Raw genomic sequence first — 25945 nt, 5'->3', positions numbered from 1 at the left:
AACTGGGTAAATACCCCCAAATAAACCTCGGAACTGGGTAAATACCCTAAATAAATTCTAAAACCGGGTAAATACCCCAAGTAAACCCCAGAACTGGGTAGATACCCCCAAAAACCTTGAAAGAATTGCCCTAGAGTAATTGAGTTAAAAGGTTTAATTTAAAGGGATAAGTCATGGCAGGAGAGATCAAAGCCGTGGTGTGCTCCTCATGCTCCATGTGGGAAGTCGGGGACATTTCCAGTGCCCAGGACCAGCATGTGTGCAGGAAGTGTATCCAGCTGCAGCTCCTGGAAGCTTGGGTTTCAGAGGTGGGAAGGCAGCTGGGGACACTGTGGAGCATCTGCGAGTCTGAGAGCATTGTGGAGAGCACAGTTAGAGAGGTGGTCACACCGCAGCTGAAGGGACTTGAGGAAGGAAGGGAATGGGTGACCACCAGGCAGTCCAAGAGAAACAGGCAGGTAGCTCAGGATTTCCCTGGGGTCCTGCTCGCAAATCGGTATTCCATTTTGGAGGCTGATGAGGGCGCTGGTTCCTCCAGGGAGTGCAGACAGAGCCAAGCTTCTGGCACCACAAGCAGCCTGTCTGTACAGGAGGGGAGGAAGAACCTCCCCCATAGAATAGGGGATTCTATAGTCAGGGGAACAGATAGGCACTACTGTGGCCATCAACGTGACTCTTGGATGGTGTGTTGCCTCCCTGGTGCCAGGGTCTGGGATGTCACTGAACGGCTGCAGGGCATCCTGAAGGGGGAGGGTGATAAGGCAGAGGTCACGGTACATGTTGGTACCAATGACATAGGTAAAAAGTGGTATGAGGTCTTGCATCAAGAATTCAGAGAGTTAGGCAGTAGACTAAAAAACAAGACCTCTTGCGTTGTAATCTCTAGATTACTCCCAGTGCCACTTGCTAGCAAGCTCAGAAATAGGAGAATAGCGCAGATGAATACGTGGCTAAAGAGTTGGTGCAGGAGGGAGGGTTTTAGATTCCTGGATCACTGGGACCGTTTCTGGGGAAGGTGGGACCTGTACAAGCGGGATGGTCTACATCTGAACCAGAGCAAGACTAACATCCTTGCAGATGGGTTTGCTAGTGCTGTTGGGAGGAGTTTAAACTAATTTGGCAGGGGAAGGGGACAGAGAATGTTAGCCGAATAGGGATACATCATAGAACAGTAAAACAATCAAGACAGAGGGAGTACAGCTGCATTAAGTTTCAAGGGAGTAAGGCAAGGCTGGATGGCCTCTACTTTAATGCCAGGAGTATTACAGGTAAAATGGATGAGTTAAGGGTGAGGATTGACAGTTGGAATTGTGATTTGGTAGCCATCACTGAGATTGGCAGCTCAACGTTCCGGGTTATAAAATATTCAGGCAACACAGGGGAGGAGGTAAAAGAGGAGGGGGCATTGCATTATTAGTTAAGGAATCAGGTACTGCAGTAAGGAGAGATGATATCTTGGAGGGGACATTGAATGAAGCTTTGTGGGTAGAGATTAGGAATAAAAAATGGGCAGCCACATTGTTAGGTGTTTATTATAGACCCCCAGATAGTCAGTGGGAAATTGAGGAGAAAATATGTGCACAATTTGCGGAGGTGTGTAAAAACAATAACAATAAGGTAATTATATTAGGTGATTTCAACTTTCCCAACATTAATTGGGATAAACATAATGTTAAGGGCTTGGATGGAATGGATTTCTTGAAATGTGTACAGGAGAACTTTTTAGGTCAATATGTAGAGGGTCCAACAAGGGACGGTGCATTGCTGGACCTAATTCTGGGGAATGAAACTGGACAGGTGGTTGAGGTGGTGGTGGGGGAGCATTTTAGTGATAGCGACCACAACATGGTACTGTTTAAGCTTGTTATGGACAAAGACATAGACAAGTTCAAAAAAATGTTTTGGACTGGGGGAGAGTGGATTTTAGTAAAATAAGGCAGGATCTGGCCAAGGTAGACTGGGAACAGTTACTTATGGGGAAATCTACAGAGGAACTGTGGGGGGGTGTTCAAAAAGGAAATGGGGAGAGTACAGGCTCAACATGTTCCCTCTAGGGTGATAGGAAGGAGTAATAGGCCCAGAGAACCATGTATGACCAGACATATTCAGGATACGATGAGAAGGAAAAGAGAGGCTTTTAGCAGGTATAAGGGAAGCAAATCAGCGGAGGCATTAGTGGAGTACAGACAGCGCAGGGTGGAGCTTAAGAAAGCAATTAGAAGAGCAAAGAGGGGATATGAGAAAGCTCTGGCTGGTAAAAGTAAGGAAAATCCCAAGATATTCTATAAGTATATTAATGGGAAGAGAATAACCAGGGAAAGAGTAGGGCCCATAAGGGACCAAGGGGACAATCTGTGGGTGGAGCTAGAGGACCTTGGTAGAGTGTTGAATGAATACTTCATGTCCGTCTTCACCCAAGAGAATGAGGATGAAGGTATGGAACTCGGGGAGAGAGACTGCGAGGTTCTTGCGCAAATTGATGTAGGGAGTGACAAGGTATTGGAGGTGTTGACAGGCTTAAAAGTGGACAAATCTCCAGGTCCAGATGATTTGTGTCCCAGACTACTGAGGGAGGCGAGGGAAGAGATCGCAGGGGCTCTGAACCGAATTTTTAATTCCTCTCTGGCCATGGGGGAGGTGCCAGAGGACTGGAGAACAGCTAATGTGGTTCTACTATTTAAGACCAGTGAGTTTCACGTCAGTGGTAGGGAAACTATTGGAGAAAATTCTGAAGGAGAGAATCTATCTCCACTTGGAGAGGCAAGGTTTGATCAGGGATAGTCAGCATGGCTTTGTCAGAGGGAGGACATGCCTAACAAATGTGATTGAATGTTTTGAGGAGGTGACCAGGTGTGTAGATGAGGGGAGTGCAGTTGATGTAGTTTATATGGATTTCAGCAAAGCCTTTAACAAGGTCCCGCGTGGGAAACTTATAAAGAAGGCAAATGCACATGGGATACAGGGTAATTTGATAAGGTGGATTCACAATTGGCTTAGTTGTAGGAGGCAGAGGGTGATGACAGAAGGATGCTTTAGTGACTGGATCAGTGTCCAGTGGCGTACCACAGGGATCTGTGTTGGGTCCCCTATTATTTGTCATTTACATAAACGACATAGATGACTATGTGGGGTGTAGGATTAGTAAGTTTGCGGATGATACAAAGATTGGCCGGGTGGTTAACAGTGTGGTTGAGTGTCTTGGGCTACAAGAAGATATATATGGGATGGTCAAATGAGCAGATAAGTGGCAGATGGAATTTAACCCTGAAAAGTGTGAGGTGATACACTTTGGAAGGAGTAACTTGACAAAGAAGTATTCAATGAATGGCATGACACTAGGAAGTTCTGAGGAACAAAAGGACCTTGGTCCATAGATCTCTGAAGGCGGAGGGGCATGTTAGTGGGGTGGTGAAAAAGGCATATGGGACACTTGCCTTTATCAATCAAGGCATAGATTACAAAAGTAGGGAGATCATGTTGGAGTTGTATAGAACCTTGGTGAGGCCGCAGCTGGAGTACTGTGTGCAGTTCTGGTCGCCACATTATGGGAAGGATGTGATTATATTGGAGGGGGTGCAGAGGAGATTCACCAGGATGTTGCCTGGGATGAAACATTTAAGTTATGAAGAGAGGTTGGATAGACTTGGGTTGTTTTCATTGGAGCAGAGAAAACTGAAGGGAGACCTGATCGAGGTGTACAAGATTATGAGAGGCATGGACAGGGTGGATAGGGAGCAGCTGTTCCCCTTAGTTGAAGGGTCAGTCACGAGGGGACTTAAATTCAAGGTGAGGGGCAGGCGATTCAGGGGGGATGTGAGGAAAAACTTTTTTACCCAGAGGGAGGTGACGGTCTGGAATGCGCTGCCTGGGAGGGTGGTGGAGGCGGGTTGCCTCACATCCTTTAAAACATACCTGGATGAGCACTTGGCACCTCATAACATTCAAGGCTATGGGCCAAGTGCTGGTAAATGGGATTAGGTAGATAGGTCAGGTGTTTCTCACGTGTCGGTGCAGAGTCGATGGGCCGAAGGGCCTCTTCTGCATTCTGTGATTCTGTTACATTCAAAGCAAGCCTGGGACCAAACCAAATATTCAGCAGAAAACCAGGATGGCCACCAATATCTAACACCAGGAAAGAATGGGCACTAACATGAAGCAAGTCTTTTGTTGTCTTTCGCTGGCTAGGCCAGCATTATTGCTCATCCCTAACTGCCCTTGAGAAGGTGGTGGTGAGCTGTCTTCTTGAACCGCTGCAGTCCCTGTGGTGTAGGTACACCCGCAGTGCTGGTAGGGAGGGAGTTCCAGGATTTTGACCCAGCGACAGTGAAGGAACAGCGATATATTTCCAAGTCAGGGTGGTGAGTGACTTGAAGGGGAACTTGCATACAAGCATACGAACAAGGAGCAGGAGTAGGCCATTCAGCCCCTCGAGCCTGCTGTGCCATTTAATTAGATCATGGCTGATCTGATACTAACCTCAAATCTGCATCCCGCCTACCCCCAATAACCTTTCACCCCCATGCCTACTAAGAATCTATCCACCTCTGCCTTTAAAATATTCAAAGACCCTGCTTCCACCACCTTTTCAGGAAGAGAATTCCAAAGACTCACGACCCTCTGAGTGAAAATTTTTTTCCTCATCTCTGTTTTAAATGGACAACCCCTTATTTTCAAAAAGTAACCCCTAGTTCTAGATTCTCCCACAAGAGGAAACGTCCTCTCCACATCCACCCATTTTAAGTCCCCTCAGGATCTTATATATTTCAATCAAGTCGTCTCTTACTCTTCTAAACTCCAGTGGATACAAGCCTAGACTGTCCAACCTTTCCTCATAAGACAACCTACCCATACCAGAAGGTCTGGTAAGCCTCTGAATTGCTTCCAATGCATTTACACCCTTCCGTAAATAAGGAGACAAATACTGTACAAATGTGGTCTCACCAATGCCCTGTACAACTGAAACATAATCTCCCTACTTTTGTATTCAATTCCCCTCACAATAAATTACATTCTATTAGCTTTCCTAATTACTTGGTCTACTTGCATACTAGTCTTTTGTGATTCATGCACTCGGACATCCAGATCCCTCTGCACCTCAGAGCTCTGCAATCTCTCACCATTTAGATAACATACAGTTTTATTCTTCCTGCCAGAATGGACAATTTCACATTTTCCCACATTATACTCCATCTGCCAGATCTTTGCCCACTCACTGAACCTATGTCACTTTGTGGCCCCCTTATGTCCTCTTCACAACTTACTTTCCTATCTATCCTTCATCATCAGAAAATTTGGCAACCATCCCTTCAATCCCTTCATCCAAATCATTTACATAAATTGTAAACAGTTGAATCCCAGCAGTGATCCTTGTGGCACACCACTCATTACATCTTACTCATTACACCTGAAAAGGACCCAATTATGCCTACTTTCTGCTTCCTGTTAGCCAACCAATCTTCTATCTATGCTAATATGTTACCCTCAATACCATGAGCTTTTAGCTTCCACAATAATCTTTGATATGGCACTTTATCAAATGCCTTCTGGAAATCAGGCGGTGATGTTCATGGTGTCCTCTGCTCTTGCTCTTCTAGGTGGTAGAGGTCATGGGTTTGGAAGGTGCTGCTGAAGGACCCTTGGTGAGTTGATGCAGTCCATCTTGTCTAGGTACATGCTACTGCCCCTGTGCATCAGTGGTGGAGGGACTGGATGTTTAAGGTGGTGGATGTTGTACCATTCGAGCTTCTTGTGTTGTTGGAGCTGCACTCATCCAGGCAAGTGGGGAATATTCCAGCTGACACCTTGTGGTTGGGGGACAGGCTTTGGGGAGTTGCCACATGAGTTACTCATCACGAATCCTCAACCTGGTCTTGCAGTCACAGTATTTATATGGCTGTTCCAATTAAGTTTCTGTTCAATGGTAATATTTATGGATGTTTATGATGAGGGATTCAGTGATCATAATGCCATTAACTGCCAAGGGGAGCTGGTTAGATTTTCTCTTATTGGAGAAGGTCATTGCCTGCATGTGTGGCACATGATTTATTCTTTCATGGGACGTGGGTGTCGCTGGCAAGGCCAGCATTTGTTGCCTATCCCTAACTGCCCTTGAACTGAGTGGTTTGCTAGGCCATTCCAGAGGGCAGCTAAGAGTCAACCACATTGCTGTGGGTCTGGAGTCACATGTAGGCCAGGTAAGGATGGTAGATTTCCCTCCCCCCACCCCCCTTAAAGGGCATTAGTGAACCAGATGGGCTTCCACAACAAGCAATGATAGTTTCATAATTCCAGTTTTCCCGGCCGCACGCAATAGTGAGTATAGGAATAGAAGGATAGAGCAGATGAGTCCATGGCTGCAGAGATGGTGCAGGAGGGAGGGCTCTAGATTTCTGGGGCATTGGGACAGTTTCTGGGGGAGGTGGGACTTGTACAAGTTGGACATATTACATCTAAACAGGAATGGGACCAACATCCTTGCGGGGAGGTTTGCCAATGCTGTTGGGGTGGATTTAAACTAAATTGACGGGGGGATGGGATCCTGAAAAGTAGTTCAGAGGGAGAGAAGCTGAGATGGGATTAGAAGTTAAAACACTAGTGAGTGAGTCTGGAAGGCAGAGGAAACATAGGCTAAATAAGAAAGAAATTAGTTTAGCAAGGTTTAATGGAGTATATTTTAATGTAAGGAACCTGAGGAATAAAACAGATGAGCTGAGGGCACAGATAGGCATGTGAGAGTATCATATCATAGGTATGACCGAAACTTGGCTAAAAGATGGGCAGGATTGTCAGCTCAACATTCCTGGTTATAGGGTATTCAGACGAGATAGAGAGGGGGATAGAAGAGGAAGGGAGGGTTGCAATATTGATCAAGGAATCAATTATAGCAGTGAGGAGGGATTCTATCTTGGAAGGATCGTCAAATGAAGCCATATGGTCAGAAGTAAAAAACACAAAAGAGGCAAACATGCTGTTGGGTGTTTACTTTAGGTCCCCAAACTGTCAGGGAGAGATAGAGGATCAAATATGTAATCAAATTTCAAAGAAGTGTAAGAATAATAAGGCAGTAATAGAGAATTTTAACTACCTAAATATTAACTGGGATAGTTTTAGTGTGCAAGGTTAGGAGGGAGCAAAATTCTTAAGTTGCATCCAGGAGAATATTTTTAGCCAATACGTAGAAAGCCCAAAAGAGAGGGGGCAGTTCTGGACCTAATATTTGGAAATGAGCCTGGGCAGGTGGAAGGTGTATCAGTAGGGGAGCATTTTGGAGATAGTGACCATAACTCAGTTAGATTTAGGATAGTTATGGAAAAGCATAAAGTAGGGCTGGGAATAAAAGTTCTAAACTGGGTATGCCAGGCTGTTGAGGGAGGCAAGGGAAGAGATATCAGGGGCCCTGGCAGTATTTTTCAAATCCTCAGTCTAACCTCGGCAGTGGGGAAGTTACCAGAAAGAATTCTGAGGGGCAGAATATATCTGCACTTGGAGAGACACAGATTAATCAGGGATAGTTGGCATGGATTTGTTATGGTCGTGTTTGACAAATTTGATTGAATTTTTAAGGAGGTAACCAGGAGTGTTGATGAGGGTAATTCATTTGATGTGGTCTACATGGACTTTAGCAAGGCTTTAGATCAGGTTCCTCATGGCAGACTGGTCAAGAAAGTAAGAGCCCATGGGATCCAAGGCAAAGTGGCATGTTGGATCCAAAATTGGCTGAGAGGCATGAAGGAGAGGGTGATGGAGGGATGTTTCTGCCACTGGAAGTCTGTTTCCAGTGGGGTTCTGCAGGGCTCAGTGCTGGGTTCCTTGCTGTTTGTGGTGTATATAAATGATTTGGACTTAAATGTAGGGGGTATGATCAAGAAGTTCATGGATGACATGAAAATTGGTAAAGTAGTAAATAGTGAGGAGGATAGCCGTAAACTGCAGGAAGCTATCAATAGACTGGTCAGGTGGGCAGAGCAGTGGCAAATGGAATTCAACCTGGTAAAGTGTGAGCTAAGGCACTTGGGGAGGGCTATCAAAGCAAGGAAATACACTATAAATGGTAGGACCCTGGAAAGTATTGAAGATCAAAGCAACCTTGGTGTGCATATCCACGGATCCCTGAAGGTGGTAGGGCAAGTAGATAAGGTGGTTAAGAAGGCATGTGGGATACTTACCTTCATTAGCCAAGGCATAGAACACAAGAGCAGGGAGATTATGCTGGAACTACATAAAATGCTGGTTAGGCCACAACTGGAGTACTGTGTGCAGTTCTGGCCACCACATTATAGGAAGGATGTGATTGCACTGGAGAGGGTGCAGAGGAGATTTATCAGGATGCTGCCTGGTCTGGAGGGTCTGAGCTGTGAGGAAAGATTGGATAGGCTGGGGTTGTTTTCCTTGGGGCAGCGAAGTTTGAGACGGAACCTGATAGACGTGTATAAGATTATGAGGGACATAGATAGGGTGGATAGGGAGGCACTTTATCCATTAGTAGAGAGGTCAATGACCAGGGGCATAGATTTAAGGTAAGAGGTAGAAGGCCAAGAGGGGAGTTGTGGAGAAATGTTTTCACCCAGAGGGTGGTGGGAGTCTGGAACTCACTGTCTGAAAGGGTGGTTGAATCAGAAACTCTTGTAACATTTAAGAAGTATTTAGATATTCACTTGCATTGCCGTAGTCTCCAAGGCTATGGGCTACGCGCTGGGAAATAGAATTAGTGTAGGCAGATTTTTGTTGACTGGCGCAGACATAAAGGGCCGAATGGTCTCTTTTTGTGCTGTAAACTTCTTTGAGTCTATGAGTCCCCACCCTCTGGGTGAAAACATTTTTCCTCAAATCCCCTCTAAACCTCCTGCCCCTTACCTTAAATCTATGCCCCCTGGTTATTGACCCATCCATTAAGGGGAAAAGTTTCTTCCTATCTACCTTATCTATGCTGCTCATAATTTTGTACACGAGTTCACTGGTTCACTAATGCCCTTTAGGGAAGGAAATCTGCTGTCCTTACATGTGATTCCAGACCCACAGCAATGTGATTGACACTTAAGTGCCCCCTGAAACAGCCTAGCCAGCCATTCAGTTCTCAAAGGCAATTGGGGATGGGCATTAAATGCTGGCCTAGCCAGTGATGCCCACATCACATAATTAAACTTAAAAAAAATCCACATTTCTGACCTTATGATGGAAGGAAGTTGAAGATGAAGACTGGGCGCCAACATTCAAAAGTAGATGGTACAGGGGCACCAACCAACTGGGTACCATGTCCAACACATGTTCGGGCTACGCACCACATCAAAATCTAGGAAATCCTGAGCACAAACATTCAGCACAAGTAAAGACTAGGCGCCATTATCCCCTAGGACCAAATATTCAGCATAAATACAGGCTAGCCACCAATATCCAGCACCGGGGAAGATAGGGCACTTACATTAACTAAGACTGGGCAACAGCATAGGCAATAAGATAAAAGTAAAATACTGCGGATGCTGGAAATCTGAAACAAAAACAAAAACTGCTGGAAAAACTCAGCAGGTCTGACAGCATCTGTGGAGAGAAAGACCGAGTTAACGTTTCAAGTCCGTATGACTCTTCTTCAGAACAGTCAAATGGACTTGAAATATTAACAGCTTAGGCAAGGCTGCTCACTAACATCCAACACAGGGAAGGCTGCGCACCAAAACCAACACAAGGCAAGACTGGCACCAACCTAAATTAAAACTGGACACCAATATCAAACCTGACAAGACTGGACACCAACATCCAAAACAAAATAAAGCTAGTCACCAATATTCAACACAAGTTAAGGCTGGGTGCAGATACACACCAGAAGTGAAGGCTGTGCGGGAATAGTCGATACTAGGTAAATAGTGACCAACATCTACTACTAGGTAAGACAGGGCACCAATATTCAATATTGTTAAGGCTAGTCACTGACATCCAACACAAGGTAAAGCTGGGGACTAATAAGTTACTCCATCTAGGTAAAGCTTGTCACCAACATACAATGGTTGGTAAGGCTAGTCACCAAAGTGAAAACACAAAGTTAGACAGGGCACCGATCTCCAAAATAAGACAAGAGTGTGCACAAAGATTCCACAGAAGTGAAGACTGCAGACCAGCAGCCAACAGAAGGCAAAGCTAGTGGCCAACATCTTGTGCCACTGGGGAGGCTGTGGCTGATGCTGGAAGGAAGGTATCAGAGTCCCAGGATCACAGAGCAACAGGCCAGAGGTAAGGAGTGGGGGTGGGGGGGTTCACAAGGTTGAGGTCATGGAAGAAGGGTGTAGGGGGTTCGGCAGCAAGGGCAGGAGGCTCATTCTCAGCAAAAAAACCCCTTCCCAATGTCCGGTCCCTCGATCAGGCACTGAGTGCCTTTGGTTGAGTTACCTACAACGCCCTTGGAAGTGACGAGCTGGCCACATGTTTTTAGCTGCCATTCTTGCCACATGGTGACAGGCCCACCTGCAGCTGTCTTAATCCCAGCAGTGGCGGGTTGAGGCCCTTAAGTGGTCATTAATTGGTCACTCAAGGGCCTCAATTGGCAGTGGGCTGGGAAGAACGACTATTGATCTAGCCGCCCAGAACCTAATTCTGGCAGAAGCGGAAAGGCAGCCGGGTTCTGTTCTGCCACCCTCCCACCTAATTACAAACCCTTCCTGTCTCCAAGCTTGCCGTCAGATTGAGCAGCACATTCCGTTGTTTAGGAAGGATATCAAGTCCTGAGAGAAGGCACAGAGGAGATTTACTAAGATGACACCAGAGTTGGAGAATTACAGTTATGGGAAAGACTAGAGAAACTAGGGTTGTTCTCCTCAGGATAGGAAGATTTAATAGAGTTATACAAAATCTTGTAGAGTTTTGCTAGAATGAATGAAGACAAACTGTTTCCATTGGTAGGAGGAGCAGTAACACGAGGTCACAGATTTAGGTTTTTGACAACAGACCCAAAAAGTGACATGTGGAAACATTTGTTTATGCAACGAGTTGTTGTGATTTAGAATGTTGACAAGCAGATTCCATAATAACTTTGAAAAGAGAATTTAATGAATAACATCAGGATTATACCTATAATTGCTGGTAATCATACCTAGATTAGTGGTAAACCAGGGGATTGGGAAAGTTTTAAAAACCAACAAAAGATACCAAAAAATAATAAAAAGGGAGAAAATAAATTTTGAGGGTAAACTAACGAGTAATATAAAAATATGTAAAAAAGCAGTGAGAGGCCAAAGTGAACATAGGCTTTTTAGAGAATAAGCCTGGGGAAATAATAATGGGGAACCAGGAAATGGCAGAGGAGTTGAATAAATACTTTGCATCAGTGTTCACGGTAGAAGACACTAATAGCATTCCAAAAGTGCCAAATAATCAAGGGGCAAAAGTGGATGAGGAAATAAACAATAACTATCACTAGAGAAAAAGTACTAGGGAAACTAATGGGGGTAAAGGCTGATAAGTCATCTGGACCTGATGGGTTGCATCCTGGGATATTAAAGGAAGTAGCTACAGAGATAGTGGATGCACTGGTAGTAATCTTCCAAGGATCCTTAGGTTCTGGAAAAGTCCTGGAGGATTGGAAAACTGCCATTGTAACACTCTTATTCAAAATGGGAGGGAGACAAGAAACAGGTAACTATAGGCCAGTTAGCTTAACATCTGTCATTGGGAAAATGTTGGAGTCTATTATAAAGGATGTGATAGCAGAGCATTTAGAAATACATAATCTAATCAAGCAGAGTCAACATGGCTTCATGAAGGGGAAATCATGCCTGATAAATTTTTTGGAATTCTTTGAGGAAGTAACAAGCAAGTAAGATAAAGGGGAACCAGTAGATGTTATATATTTGAATTTCCAAAAGGTGTTCGATAAGGTATTGCACATAAGGCTACTTTAATAAGGTAAGAGTCCATGGTAAAAGCAAAATACTGCGGATGTTGGAAATCTGAAACAAAAACAGCAAATGCTGGAAAAACTCAGAAGGTCTGACAGCATCTGTGGAGAGAGAAAAGTGAAGTTAACGTTTTGAGTCCATATGACCCTTCTAAAGAGCCCATGGTGTTGGGGGTAGTATATTAGCATGGATAGAGGATTGACTAACTAACAGAAGACAGAGAGTTGGAACAAGGGGGGCATTTTCAGGATGGCAACCTGTAACTAGTGGAGTGCCACAGGGATCAGAGCTGGGGCCACAATTATTTACAATATATTTGAATGACTTGGATGAGGGAAGTGAATGTACTATTGCCAAATTTGCGGATGACACAAAAATAGTGGGAAGGCAAGTGGTGAAGATGACAGAAAGATTCTACAGAGGGATATAGACAGGTTAAGTGAGTGGGCAAAAACGTGGAAAATGAAATGTAATGTGGGAAAATGAGGTTATGCACTTTGGCAGGAAGAATAGAGGAGCTGAATATTATTTAAATGGAGAAAGGCTGCAGAAAGCTGCAGCACAGAGGGATTTGGGAGTCCTTGTGCACGTATCCCAAAAAGCGAACATACAAGTTCAGCAGGTAATAGGGAAGACAAATAGAATGTTGGCCTTTATTTCAAAGGGAATGGAGTATAAAAATAGGGAAGTCTTGCTAAAACTATGCAAGGCACTAGTTAGACCACACCTGTGAACAGTTTTGGTCCCCTTATCTAAGGAAAGATATACTGGCATTGGAGGCAGCCCAGAGAAGGTTCACTAGGTTGATACCAGGTACAGAGGGATTTTCTTATGAGGAGAGACTGAATGGGTTGGGCCTGTACTCATTGGAGTTTAGAAGAATGAGAGGTGACCTTATTGAACCACATAAATTCTTAAGGGCTTGACAGGATAGATGCTGAGAGGTTGTTTCCCCTTGTAGGAGAGTCTGGGACTAGAGAACAATCTCAGAGTAAGGGAGCACCCATTTAAAACAGAGATAAGGAAGAATTTCTTCTCTCAGAGGGTAGTGAATCTGTGGAATTCTTTACCACAGAGGGCTGTAGAAGCTGGGTCGTTAAGTATATTCAAGGCTGAGATAGACAGTTTATTAATCAGGAAGGGAATCAAGGGTATGGGGAAAAGGCAAGAAAGCGGAGTTGAGGATTATCAGATCAACCATGATCTCATTGAATGCTGGAGCAGACTCGATGGGCTGAATGGCCTACTTCTGCTCCTACGTCTTATGGTCTAATAAAAAGAAGGCAATTTCACTCCTCTGCAGATATCAGTCTACAGATATTAACACTGAGTACAGAGCACCTTCCATTCTTTTGTAAAGATTTCTCCATCTTCAACATCAGGCAGAAGAATTCCAATTAAAAAGCCCATTGATACCAATAAACCCCTGGGATGAAATCAAATGTGTAACAACTCCACAGCAAATCCAGAGCAAACTCACAGGGGTAGTTTATTCACACACACTCAAACCTGAGAGGAGGGATCGCAACATAGCCTCCTTTTCCATTCATGTAATAAAAGAAGGGGGGATAGAGAAAGAAAGGGGTTTACAGGGCAAAAACCACGGAATAAAGAATTATTGTTTCACATGAGTCCAGAGTCCAGAATCAAAGTCTAATGATGTATTCTTTCACAAAGTCGGCAGGTTAAAGACTGATGCTGAATAATTCACTTTTCCAGTAGAGATGACTTCCACAATGGGATAGGCAAGTGCAGATTAACTATTCTTACAGGTGCTTGTACAGAAGTTGCTGTAGAAATAGTGTAGATGGGGCCAGGTAGTTAAATCTGAACAGAGTTCTGGTTCTGAGCTTCTGATTGCTAGATGCAAGATGGCAGATTGGCAGTTTAGCAAGACAGGGGGTGTAATTTTCCGAGTAGATCCCTGCAGTCTTCCAGGGTCCACAGAGGCTGCAGGGTTGGCTCCTTCGGGCACAAGGGCTACCCACAGAGGCCATGGCTGATGACTGCAATAGAGCGACACTATGATGAGGCTCATGCTGCAACTCGTAACTTGGCAGAGCAGACCATCGGATGCTGAAGATGAGGTTCCAGTGCCTGGACCAGTCTGGTGGAGCCCTGCAATACAGTTCACAGAGGGTGTCACACATCATCGTCATCTGCTGAGTCCTCTACAACCTGGCGTTGCAATGGGGAAATGAGCTGGTTGAGGAGGAGCTGCACATCTCCTCCAATGAGGAGGATGCTGACAGGGATGAGGGTGAGGCGGTCCTCGGTGGTGACAACGATGGGGATAAGGCTCTCATGCTGGCTAGATGAGGCAGGTGCACTTGGGAGGCCCTAATAGCTACCAGATTTGTGGAGGGTGATGACAACATGCAGTGAGGTGTTCCCACAGATCCTCACATTGCAGTTGTGAACGTTTGACTCCAGTCTGGCTTATGGCAGCGCCAATATCCTCTGTGAGAATTCTCCTGTCATGGAGATGCAATGGAGGCCCTAATAGTCGCTCAATTGCAGGAGGATGATGACAACATGCAGTGAGGACACTATAATTCTTCACGTAACCTCTGAGAATGTCTGACTCCTGTCTGGATGAGGGCAGCTTGCTTTCGCTCCATGATCAGGGCCACCTCAGAGACGCAGCCATGAAACTTTAGATGCATCTGATGCTGTGTCTGCCTTCAGCACCTCAGCCCTTCAGGAGCTGGTGCACAGCATCACTGGTCACACATGCTGGTGTGATGGGAGCCAGCCCTACCTTAAAGGTGCTGAGGGCACACAGAGAGAATGAGGGAACTCTGTGGCGCCTGTCCACTACATTCTGGCAGCAATGACCAGCACCGCCGAGGTGCAGGCATCAGTCATGTTTCCAGGGAGTGTGAGGCTGGACCATCACTGTGGTCTGAAGGCTGCAGAGACACAGGGAAGAGGCCCTGGACTGAGACACCTGCCTTTATCTTGTGCAGAAAGGTTTCACATCCGAGTGACAAGAGCACTGCTCAGTAGAACAAGGAGCCATAGGCAGGGAGACATTCTTGGGAGTTTATTGACAATAGTGAACAGTATTTACAAGTGATTAACACCCGTTCCCAGGCTGTGCAACTAATTCTCCTTAACGGTGGGGAGGCCATGGTATAGTGGTATTGTCACTGGACTAGTAATCAAAGGACCCAGGGTAATGCTCTGGGAGCCTGGGTTCAAATCCCACCACATCCGAAAGTGAAATTTAATTCTCCTTAACTTTCCTAACCCTGCCGCTACATCTTGGTGCTCCCCCGGACATCCACAGTGGAGGTGGGGGCAGCCTGCTGACTGTGACCCCCCTGTCTGTGATGACTTTGGTGGGTGTCCTCTGGAGGGCCGAGACTTGGAGGGCTCCTGGCCTGCTTTCAGTATCCTGCTTTGTGGCAGTGACACCCTCCTCGGCCTGTGGAGCTGGAGCTGTGGAGGTCACAGGTAGAGGGGAGTCAGATGGGCCAGACACTCCCAGAGTCACCTGGGTGGCTGTCCTCCTCTGCAAGGCATTGGTGCTGCCCACCACTGCCACCACCACCCAAGCCGGGTTGCTACCCATCCTGTGGCCAGAGAGGGGGTAGAGCACATCCCGCCGGGCCTCCATGGCAACCAGCAGTCGCTCGAGGGACCCGTCATTGAAGCGGGAGCTGCAGTCCTTTTTTCTTTGCTGGCCATGTCTCCTGGGCAGTGGTGGTGAGCTGGTGGCGATGAGCGCTTTGCTGGTGGCTGCCTTTTCAAGATGGCAGCTGGTGTGATGCTACAGTGGAATGATGGCGAGCGGGTGAATGACAGCCACCTGCCATGGAAATGTCATGTTTCGTGGAATGAGGCGGGCTCGGAATGATACGGTGTGAAAACCCGCCATTTCCCTCGGTGGGTAGGATTCAATTTTATTACCCGCTAACACACTTAGTGCAATTCTGGGAAAATTCCGCCCAGGGTAACTGGTGGGGGGCGGTGGGGGGGTTCATGTGATATGACCTCAGAGAGTAGTGATAAATGGTTGTTTTTCAGATTGGAGGAAGGTTTGTAGTGGAGTTCCCCAGTGGTCAGTGTTGGGACTCTTGCTCTTCCTGATATATATTAATGACCTAGACTGTGGTGTTCAGGGCATGATTTCAAAATTTATGGATGATACGATGATTGGAAATGTTGTCAACTGTGATGAGGATAGTCTTGAGTTTCAAAAGGACATAAACATGTTGGTGGATTGGGCAGACAGATGAAGTTCAATGCAGAGAAATGTGAGATGATTTGTTTTGGCAGGAAGGATATAGTGAGAGAGTATAAAGTAAAGGGAGAAACTCTAAAGGAGGTGCAGGAACAGAGGGACCTCGGTGTACATGTACATAGGTCATTGAAGATGGCAGGGCATGTTGAGAGAACAGCTAATAAAATATATAGTATCTTAGGTTTTATTAATAAGGGCATTGAGTACAAGAGTAAGGAGATCATGTTGAACTTGTATAAGACACTAGTTAGGCATCATCTGGAGTACTGCATCCAGTTCTGGGCCCCATACTTGAGGAAGGATGTGAAGGCATTGGAGAGAGCACAGAGGAGATTCACAGGAATGATTCCCAGGATGAAGAACTGTAGCTATGAGGATAGTTTGGAGAGGTTGGGACTGTTTCCTTGGAAAGAAGAAGGCTGAGAGGAGACTTGATAGAGGTATTCAAGATTGTGAGGGGTATGAACAGGGTAAATAGTGAGAAACTGTTCCCACGCAAGAGAACATCAAGAACTAGAGGCCACAGGCACAAAATAACTGGTAAAAGGAGTAAATGTGATGTGAGGAAACCTTTTTTCACCCAGAGGGTGGTTGGAGTCTGGAACAAACTTCCTGAAAGGATGGTGGAGGCAGGTTCGATTGAGGTATTCAAAAGAGAATTTGATCGTTACCTGAAAAGAGAGAATGTGCAAGGTTACGGGGACAAGGCAGGGGAGTGGGAGTAGGTAGAATGCTCTTTCAGAGAGCAGGTACAGACTCGATGGGCCAAATGGCCTCCTTCTGCACTGTAACAATTCTGTGAATTCACTTCTCCACTTTGGTTTGGACAACAGATGCATTTTCCTTTTACATAAAAGCGAAATACTGTGGATGCTGGAAATCTGAAATAAAAACAGAAAGTGTTGGAAAAAGTGCTGCTGAGCTTTTCCAGCATTTTTTGTCTATTCCTTTGCTTGGATTGTTGAGATAGTTAATATTTCAACCATTAATCATTTCAAAATCAGTTTCAGGCTCCTTTGTCCTATCTGACTGGTCTCTGTTGGCCGGGCCTGGCCAAAGGAATGTAAGTTGCTTTTGCATAATTCCTTTCAATTTGATCTCTGCAGTCACAGGGGTCATTAGCATTTCTTTAGAGAATATGAGGTAATGAGGGGAGGTAATGGTATAATGGTATTGTTGTTGGATCAGTGATCCAGGGTAATGCTCTGGGGACCCAAGTATGAATTTTGCCACAGCAGATAGTGGATTTTGAATTCAATAAAAATCTGGAATTAAAAGTGTAATCATGAAACCATTGTCATAAAAAACCCATCTGGTTCGCTAATGTCCTTTAGAGAATGTAAGGAACATATCTTTTTATTTTCTGTTGGATTGTGGATTAATATTACAATGGCTACAGTTTGAAAGACATGTCCACTGGAACAGGGTGAAAGGTATTTAAAATGTTGCTGTCCTGGAATGTTCCATGAAAGACAGGATACTGCCCCAAAGAAGTCCTGGGCCAAGGGAGCTGCTTGGCAACAACATTTTAATTGGCTCCTGGCCAGATGACCAGGTTTTGTATGAGAGCAGTGTAGCTGAATATCTCCTAGTCTGGAAGGAAAAAGATCTAAAACTTCTCTCCCCTGTGTGTGGAAGATTCCAGTAATTCCACAATAATAGCTAGCTGGCCTTTTCTCCTCATTTCTCTATAACCAGCTTTCTCCCTGAAAAGCCCTGTCAAGTAATGGGAAGGGTCAGCAACAGTGCTATCCAGCGGCACTTGCTTAGCAATAACCTGCTCACTGATGCCCAGTTTGAGTTTCACCAGGGCCACTCAGCTCCTGACCTCGTTACAGCCTTGGTTCAAACATGGACAAAAGAACTGAACTCCTGAGGTGAGGTGAGAGTGACTGCCCTTGACATCAAGGCAGCATTTGACTGAGTGTGGCATCAAGGAGCCCTAGCAAAACTGGAGTCAATGGGAATTAGGGGGAAAACTCCACTGGTTGGAGTCATACCTAGCACAAAGGAAGATGGTTGTGTTTTTGAAGGTCAGTCATCTCAGTTCCAAGACATCACTGCAAGAGTTCCTCAGGGTAGTGTCCTCGGCCCAACTACCTTCAGCTGCTTCATCAATGACCTTTCTTCCATCATAAAGTCAGAAGTGGAGATGTTCGTTGATGATTGCACAATGTTCAGCACCATTCGTGACTCCTCAGATACTGAAACAATCCAGGTCCAAATGCAGCAAGACCTGGACAATATCCAGGCTTGGGCTGACAAGTGGCAAGTAACATTTGCACCACACAATTGTCAGGCAATGACGACCTCCAACAAGAGAGAATCTAAGCATCACCCCTTGACATTCAATGGCATTACCATCACTGAATCCCTCACGATCAACATCCTGGGGATTACCATCGACCAGAAACTGAACTGGACTAGCCATATAAATACTGTGGCTACAAGAGCAGGTCAGAGGCTAGGAATCCTGCAGTGAGTAACTCACCTCCTGACTCCCCAAAGCATGTCCACCATCTACAAGGCACAAGTCAGGTGTGTGATGGAATACTCCCCACTTACCTGCATGACTGCAGCTCCCACAACACTCAAGAAGCTTGACACCGTCCAGGGCAAAGCAGCCCGCTTGATTGGCACCACGTCCACAAACATTCACTTCCTCCACCACCGATGCACAGTAGCAGCAGTGTGTACCATCTACAAGATGCACTGCAGGAATTCACCAAGGCTCCTTTGACAGCACCTTCCAAACTCACGACCACTGCCATCTCTAAGGACAAGGACAGCAGATAGATGGGAACACCACCGCCTAGAAGCACCCCTTGAAGTCACTTACCATCCTGACTTGGAAATATATCGCCGTTCCTTCACTGTCACTGGGTCAAAATACTGGAACTCCCTCCCTAACAGCACTGTGGGTGTACCTGCACCACATGGACTGCAGCAGTCCAAGAAGGCAACTAGGGATGGGCAATAAATGCTGGCCCAGCCAGCGAAGTCCACATTTCATGAATGAATCAACAAAAAACTTCCCTGAATGCCAGAATGTTCCTTTTGTTTGAGTCACAGCCAGCTGAAAGCCTTTGTCCAGTTTATTAAGCTTTTATAAATTAGCCGGTCTATTGTTACAAAAATATAATAATTTTCAGACTATTTTTCAGTTTTCTTGTAAAGTAGATTTATGGGTGTGCATATCGTTGGGTCTGTCTGTGTGATTTAATTACATTTGGAGCCAGGTAGACTGCAAGTTTGGAATTATCAAAAGAAGCTAGGCGTAGAAATGCGCTTGAAATGCTAATGAGTCAGCATGCATGCTGGCTGAGCATGTAAAGTGTGATGGGAATTTGCATTTTTTAGATTGTTTGGATTTCAAAGGGATGTTAGTCTGTTTACAACTAGCTAGATAAGCAAGGCTAAGGAGTGTGTTTATTTTTCCCAAAGGTTACTGACAATATTGGCAACTTGAAAGTTTTTTATATTCTGAGAAAGATACAGCTTCAAAGACATATGGAACAATAGAATTTACATATTAAAGTGAGAGAAACATATATAAAGGGGAATGATAGCCTTTGTGAGGAGAGGACCATGTAAGATCTAACAGCAGTGTGTGAAACAGCTTTCAAGAAGCCTCCAGCCATTTGTTCATAAATTTGCTAGGTAACATAACTGAAGTTGGGGAAAGCTATTTGGAATTCTACTGTTGAGTGGATACGGTGTTTACTGGCTGGTTTTGTTTTTGAATCTAAAATCTATTTTGGACTGTTGTCTTAAAGGTGGTGTGTAACTGGGAGTTAGGTTAATTAGAATTATAGGTGTTATCGTATTAAGTAATTGTAGTCTTACATATGTGCTTGAAATCTTATTTGGTTAATAAATATTTTTATTTAATTTTAAAATCTCTAAAGAACTTGGTGGACTCATTACATCTGAATTCAGTGCACACATCTTCTTGTAAAAATACAAATTGCAAGGAACATACCAGAAAGAGATTAATTGAAATGGCCCAGAAATTGTATAAAATCACTTAGTTGGGAAACAGTGGGCATTTAAATGCCTGAATTCCAGCTCAAAACGCTTCAGGTTCCTTGGATGTATTGGACTTAGAGTCACCCCTCATGCCCTGTTCGCCAACTGGGAAATGGAGTGGGATTCTCTTTGCCTCATGTATCCCCCAGATGGACTGGAATTCAACGCAACAATAGTTAGAAATTTCTCATTTGCTTATTTCCCATTTCACCCATTAATGAACAAGGCCAGAATTGCCCAGCATATTTTATTTCCCCTCATTAATTTCCTCCATCCTTAAAATGCTATCCTTAACCTGGCACCCAGCACTCTTCATTGGACAGCTTTTACCCAGCATCCTTCACCAGCAATCTTTACCGACACCCTTCACCCAACACCCGTACCAGTACCCTTCACTCAGCACCCTTCACTCAGCGCCCTTCAACAGGCACTCTTTAATGACACCCTTCACCCAGCACCCTTCACTCAGCACCCTTCACCAGTACCCTTCACCCAACACCCTTCACCCAGCACCCTTCACTCAGCACCCTTCACTCAGCATCCTTCACCCAGCACCCTTCACTCAGCACCCTTCACCCAGCACCTTTCACCAAGCACCCTTCACTCAGCACCCTTCACCAAGCACCCTTCACTCAGCACCCTTCACTCAGCACCCTTCACCCAGCACCTTTCACCAAGCAACCTTCACTCCGTACTCTTCACCAAGCACCCTTCACCAAGCACCCTTCACCCAGCACCCTTCAAACAACACCCTTCACTCAGCATCCTTCACTCAGCACCCTTCACTCAGCACCCTTCACTCAGCACCCATCACCCAGCACCCTTCACTCAGCACCCTTCACTCAGCCACCCTTCACTCAGCACCCTTCACCCAGCACCCTTCACCCAGCACCCTTCACTCAGCACCCTTCACCCAGCACCCTTTACTCAGCACCCTTCACTCAGCACCCTTTACTCAGCACCCTTCACTCAGCCACCCTTCACTCAGCACCCTTCACTCAGCACCCTTCACCCAGCACCCTTCACCCAGCACCCTTCACCCAGCACCCTTCACCCAGCACCCTTCACTCAGCACCCTTCACTCAGCCACCCTTCACTAAGCACCCTTCACTCAGCACCCTTCACCCAGCACCCTTCACTCAGCACCCTACACTCAGCGCCCTCCACCCAGAACCCCTCACTCAGCACCCTCCACTCAGCACCCTTCACCCAGCACCCTTCACTCAGCACCCTTCACCCAACACCCTTCACTCAGCATCCTTCAATCAGCACCCTTTACTCAGCACCCTTCAATCAGCACCCTTCACTCAGCACCCTTCACCCAGCACCCTTCACTCAGCACCCTTCATTCAGCGCCCTCCACCCAGCACCCTTCACTCAGCACCCTTCACCCAGCACCCTTCACTCAGCACCCTTCACTCAGCACCCTTTATCAGCACCCTTTACTCAGCACCCTTCACTCAGCACCCTTCACCCAGCACCCTTCACTCAGCACCCTTCACTCAGCCACCCTTCACTCAGCACCCTTCACTCAGCATCCTTCACTCAGCACCCTTCACTCAGCAACCTTTACTCAGCACCCTTTACTCAGCACCCTTCACTCAGCACCCTTCACTCAGCACCCTTCACCCAGCACCCTTCACTCAACACCCTTCACCCAGCACCCTTCACTCAGCACCCTTCACTCAGCACCCTTCACCCAGCACCCTTCACTCAACACCCTTCACCCAGCACCCTTCACTCAGCACCCTTCACCCAGCACCCTTCACTCAGCACCCTACACTCAGCGCCCTCCACCCAGAACCCCTCACTCAGCACCCTCCACTCAGAACCCTTCACCCAGCACCCTTCACTCAGCACCCTTCACCCAACACCCTTCACTCAGCATCCTTCACTCAGCACCCTTTACTCAGCACCCTTCAATCAGCACCCTTCACTCAGCACCCTTCACACAGCACCCTTCACCCAGCACCCTTCACTCAGCACCCTTCATTCAGCGCCCTCCACCCAGCACCCTTCACTCAGCACCCTTCACCCAGCACCCTTCACTCAGCACCCTTCACTCAGCACCCTTTCTCAGCACCCTTTACTCAGCACCCTTCACTCAGCACCCTTCACCCAGCACCCTTCACTCAGCACCCTTCACTCAGCCACCCTTCACTCAGCACCCTTCACTCAGCATCCTTCACTCAGGACCCTTCACTCAGCAACCTTTACTCAGCACCCTTTACTCAGCACCCTTCACTCAGCACCCTTCACCCAGCACCCTTCACTCAACACCCTTCACCCAGCACCCTTCACTCAGCACCCTTCACCCAGCACCCTTCACTCAACACCCTTCACCCAGCACCCTTCACTCAGCACCCTTCACTCAGCTCCCTTCACCAAGCACCCTTCACTCAGCACCCTTCACCAAGCACCCTTCACTCAGCACCCTTCACTCAGCACCCTTCACCCAGCACCTTTCACCAAGCACCCTTCACTCAGTACTCTTCACCAAGCACCCTTCACCCAGCACCCTTCACCCAACACCCTTCACTCAGCATCCTTCACTCAGCACCCTTCACCCAGCACCCTTCACTCAGCACCCTTCACTCAGCACCCTTCACTCAGCATCCTTCACCCAGCACCCTTCACTCAGCACCCTTCACTCAGCACCCTTCACTCAGCACCTTTCACCAAGCACCCTTCACCCAGCACCCTTCACTCAGCACCCTTCACTCAGCACCCTTCACCCAGCATCCTTCACTCAGTATCCTTCACTCAGCACCCTTCACTCAGCACCCTTCACCAAGCACCCTTCACTCAGCACCCTTCACTCAGCACCCTGCACCCAGCACCCTTCACCCAGCACCCTTCACTCAGCACCCTTCACCCAGCACCCTTCACCCAGTACCCTTCACTCAACAACCTTCACTCAGCACCCTTCACTCAGCACCCTTCACCCAGCACCTTTCACCAAGCAACCTTCACTCCGTACTCTTCACCAAGCACCCTTCACCAAGCACCCTTCACCCAGCACCCTTCAAACAACACCCTTCACTCAGCATCCTTCACTCAGCACCCTTCACTCAGCACCCTTCACTCAGCACCCATCACCCAGCACCCTTCACTCAGCACCCTTCACTCAGCACCCTTTACTCAGCACCCTTCACTCAGCCACCCTTCACTCAGCACCCTTCACCCAGCACCCTTCACCCAGCACCCTTCACTCAGCACCCTTCACCCAGCACCCTTTACTCAGCACCCTTCACTCAGCACCCTTTACTCAGCACCCTTCACTCAGCCACCCTTCACTCAGCACCCTTCACTCAGCACCCTTCACCCAGCACCCTTCACCCAGCACCCTTCACTCAGCACCCTTCACCCAGCACCCTTCACCCAGCACCCTTCACTCAGCACCCTTCACTCAGCCACCCTTCACTAAGCACCCTTCACTCAGCACCCTTCACCCAGCACCCTTCACTCAGCACCCTACACTCAGCGCCCTCCACCCAGAACCCCTCACTCAGCACCCTCCACTCAGCACCCTTCACCCAGCACCCTTCACTCAGCACCCTTCACCCAACACCCTTCACTCAGCATCCTTCACTCAGCACCCTTTACTCAGCACCCTTCAATCAGCACCCTTCACTCAGCACCCTTCACCCAGCACCCTTCACTCAGCACCCTTCATTCAGCGCCCTCCACCCAGCACCCTTCACTCAGCACCCTTCACCCAGCACCCTTCACTCAGCACCCTTCACTCAGCACCCTTTATCAGCACCCTTTACTCAGCACCCTTCACTCAGCACCCTTCACCCAGCACCCTTCACTCAGCACCCTTCACTCAGCCACCCTTCACTCAGCACCCTTCACTCAGCATCCTTCACTCAGCACCCTTCACTCAGCAACCTTTACTCAGCACCCTTTACTCAGCACCCTTCACTCAGCACCCTTCACTCAGCACCCTTCACCCAGCACCCTTCACTCAACACCCTTCACCCAGCACCCTTCACTCAGCACCCTTCACTCAGCACCCTTCACCCAGCACCCTTCACTCAGCACCCTACACTCAGCGCCCTCCACCCAGAACCCCTCACTCAGCACCCTCCACTCAGAACCCTTCACCCAGCACCCTTCACTCAGCACCCTTCACCCAACACCCTTCACTCAGCATCCTTCACTCAGCACCCTTTACTCAGCACCCTTCAATCAGCACCCTTCACTCAGCACCCTTCACACAGCACCCTTCACCCAGCACCCTTCACTCAGCACCCTTCATTCAGCGCCCTCCACCCAGCACCCTTCACTCAGCACCCTTCACCCAGCACCCTTCACTCAGCACCCTTCACTCAGCACCCTTTCTCAGCACCCTTTACTCAAAACCCTTCACTCAGCACCCTTCACCCAGCACCCTTCACTCAGCACCCTTCACTCAGCCACCCTTCACTCAGCACCCTTCACTCAGCATCCTTCACTCAGGACCCTTCACTCAGCAACCTTTACTCAGCACCCTTTACTCAGCACCCTTCACTCAGCACCCTTCACCCAGCACCCTTCACTCAACACCCTTCACCCAGCACCCTTCACTCAGCACCCTTCACCCAGCACCCTTCACTCAACACCCTTCACCCAGCACCCTTCACTCAGCACCCTTCACTCAGCACCCTTCACCAAGCACCCTTCACTCAGCACCCTTCACCAAGCACCCTTCACTCAGCACCCTTCACTCAGCACCCTTCACCCAGCACCTTTCACCAAGCACCCTTCACTCAGTACTCTTCACCAAGCACCCTTCACCCAGCACCCTTCACCCAACACCCTTCACTCAGCATCCTTCACTCAGCACCCTTCACCCAGCACCCTTCACTCAGCACCCTTCACTCAGCACCCTTCACTCAGCATCCTTCACCCAGCACCCTTCACTCAGCACCCTTCACTCAGCACCCTTCACTCAGCACCCTTCACCCAGCACCTTTCACCAAGCACCCTTCACCCAGCACCCTTCACTCAGCACCCTTCACTCAGCACCCTTCACCCAGCATCCTTCACTCAGTATCCTTCACTCAGCACCCTTCACTCAGCACCCTTCACCAAGCACCCTTCACTCAGCACCCTTCACTCAGCACCCTGCACCCAGCACCCTTCACCCAGCACCCTTCACTCAGCACCCTTCACCCAGCACCCTTCACCCAGCACCCTTCACTCAACAACCTTCACTCAGCACCCTTTACTCACACCCTTCACTCAGCCACCCTTCACTCAGCACCCTTCACCCAGCACCCTTCACCCAGCACCCTTCACTCAGCACCCTTCACCCAGCACCCTTCACTCAGCCACCCTTCACTCAGGACCCTTCACTCAGCACCCTTCACTCAGCGCCCTCCACCCGGCACCCTTCACTCAGCACCCTTCACTCAGCACCCTTCAGCCAGCACCCTTCACTCTGCATCCTTCACTCAGCACTCTTCACCCAACACCCTTCACTCAGCACCCTCCACTCAGCACCCTCCACTCAGCACCCCTCACCCAGCACCCTTCACTCAGCACCCTTCACCCAACACCCTTCACTCAACACCCCTCACTCAGCACCCTTCACTCAGCACCCTTCACTCAACACCCTTCACCCAGCACCCTTCACTCAACACCCTTCACTCAGCACCCTTCACTCAGCACCCTTCACTCAGCACCCTTCACTCAACACCCTTCACTCAGCACCCTTTACTCAGCAGCCTTCACCCAGCACCCTTCACTCAACACCCTTCACTCAGCACCCTTTACTCAGCAGCCTTCACCCAGCACC

The sequence above is a fragment of the Carcharodon carcharias genome, chromosome 7 (genome assembly GCF_017639515.1).
Source record: "Carcharodon carcharias isolate sCarCar2 chromosome 7, sCarCar2.pri, whole genome shotgun sequence".
Classification (NCBI taxonomy): Eukaryota; Metazoa; Chordata; class Chondrichthyes; order Lamniformes; family Lamnidae; genus Carcharodon; species Carcharodon carcharias.
Note: the sequence above shows the minus strand (reverse complement) of the source record.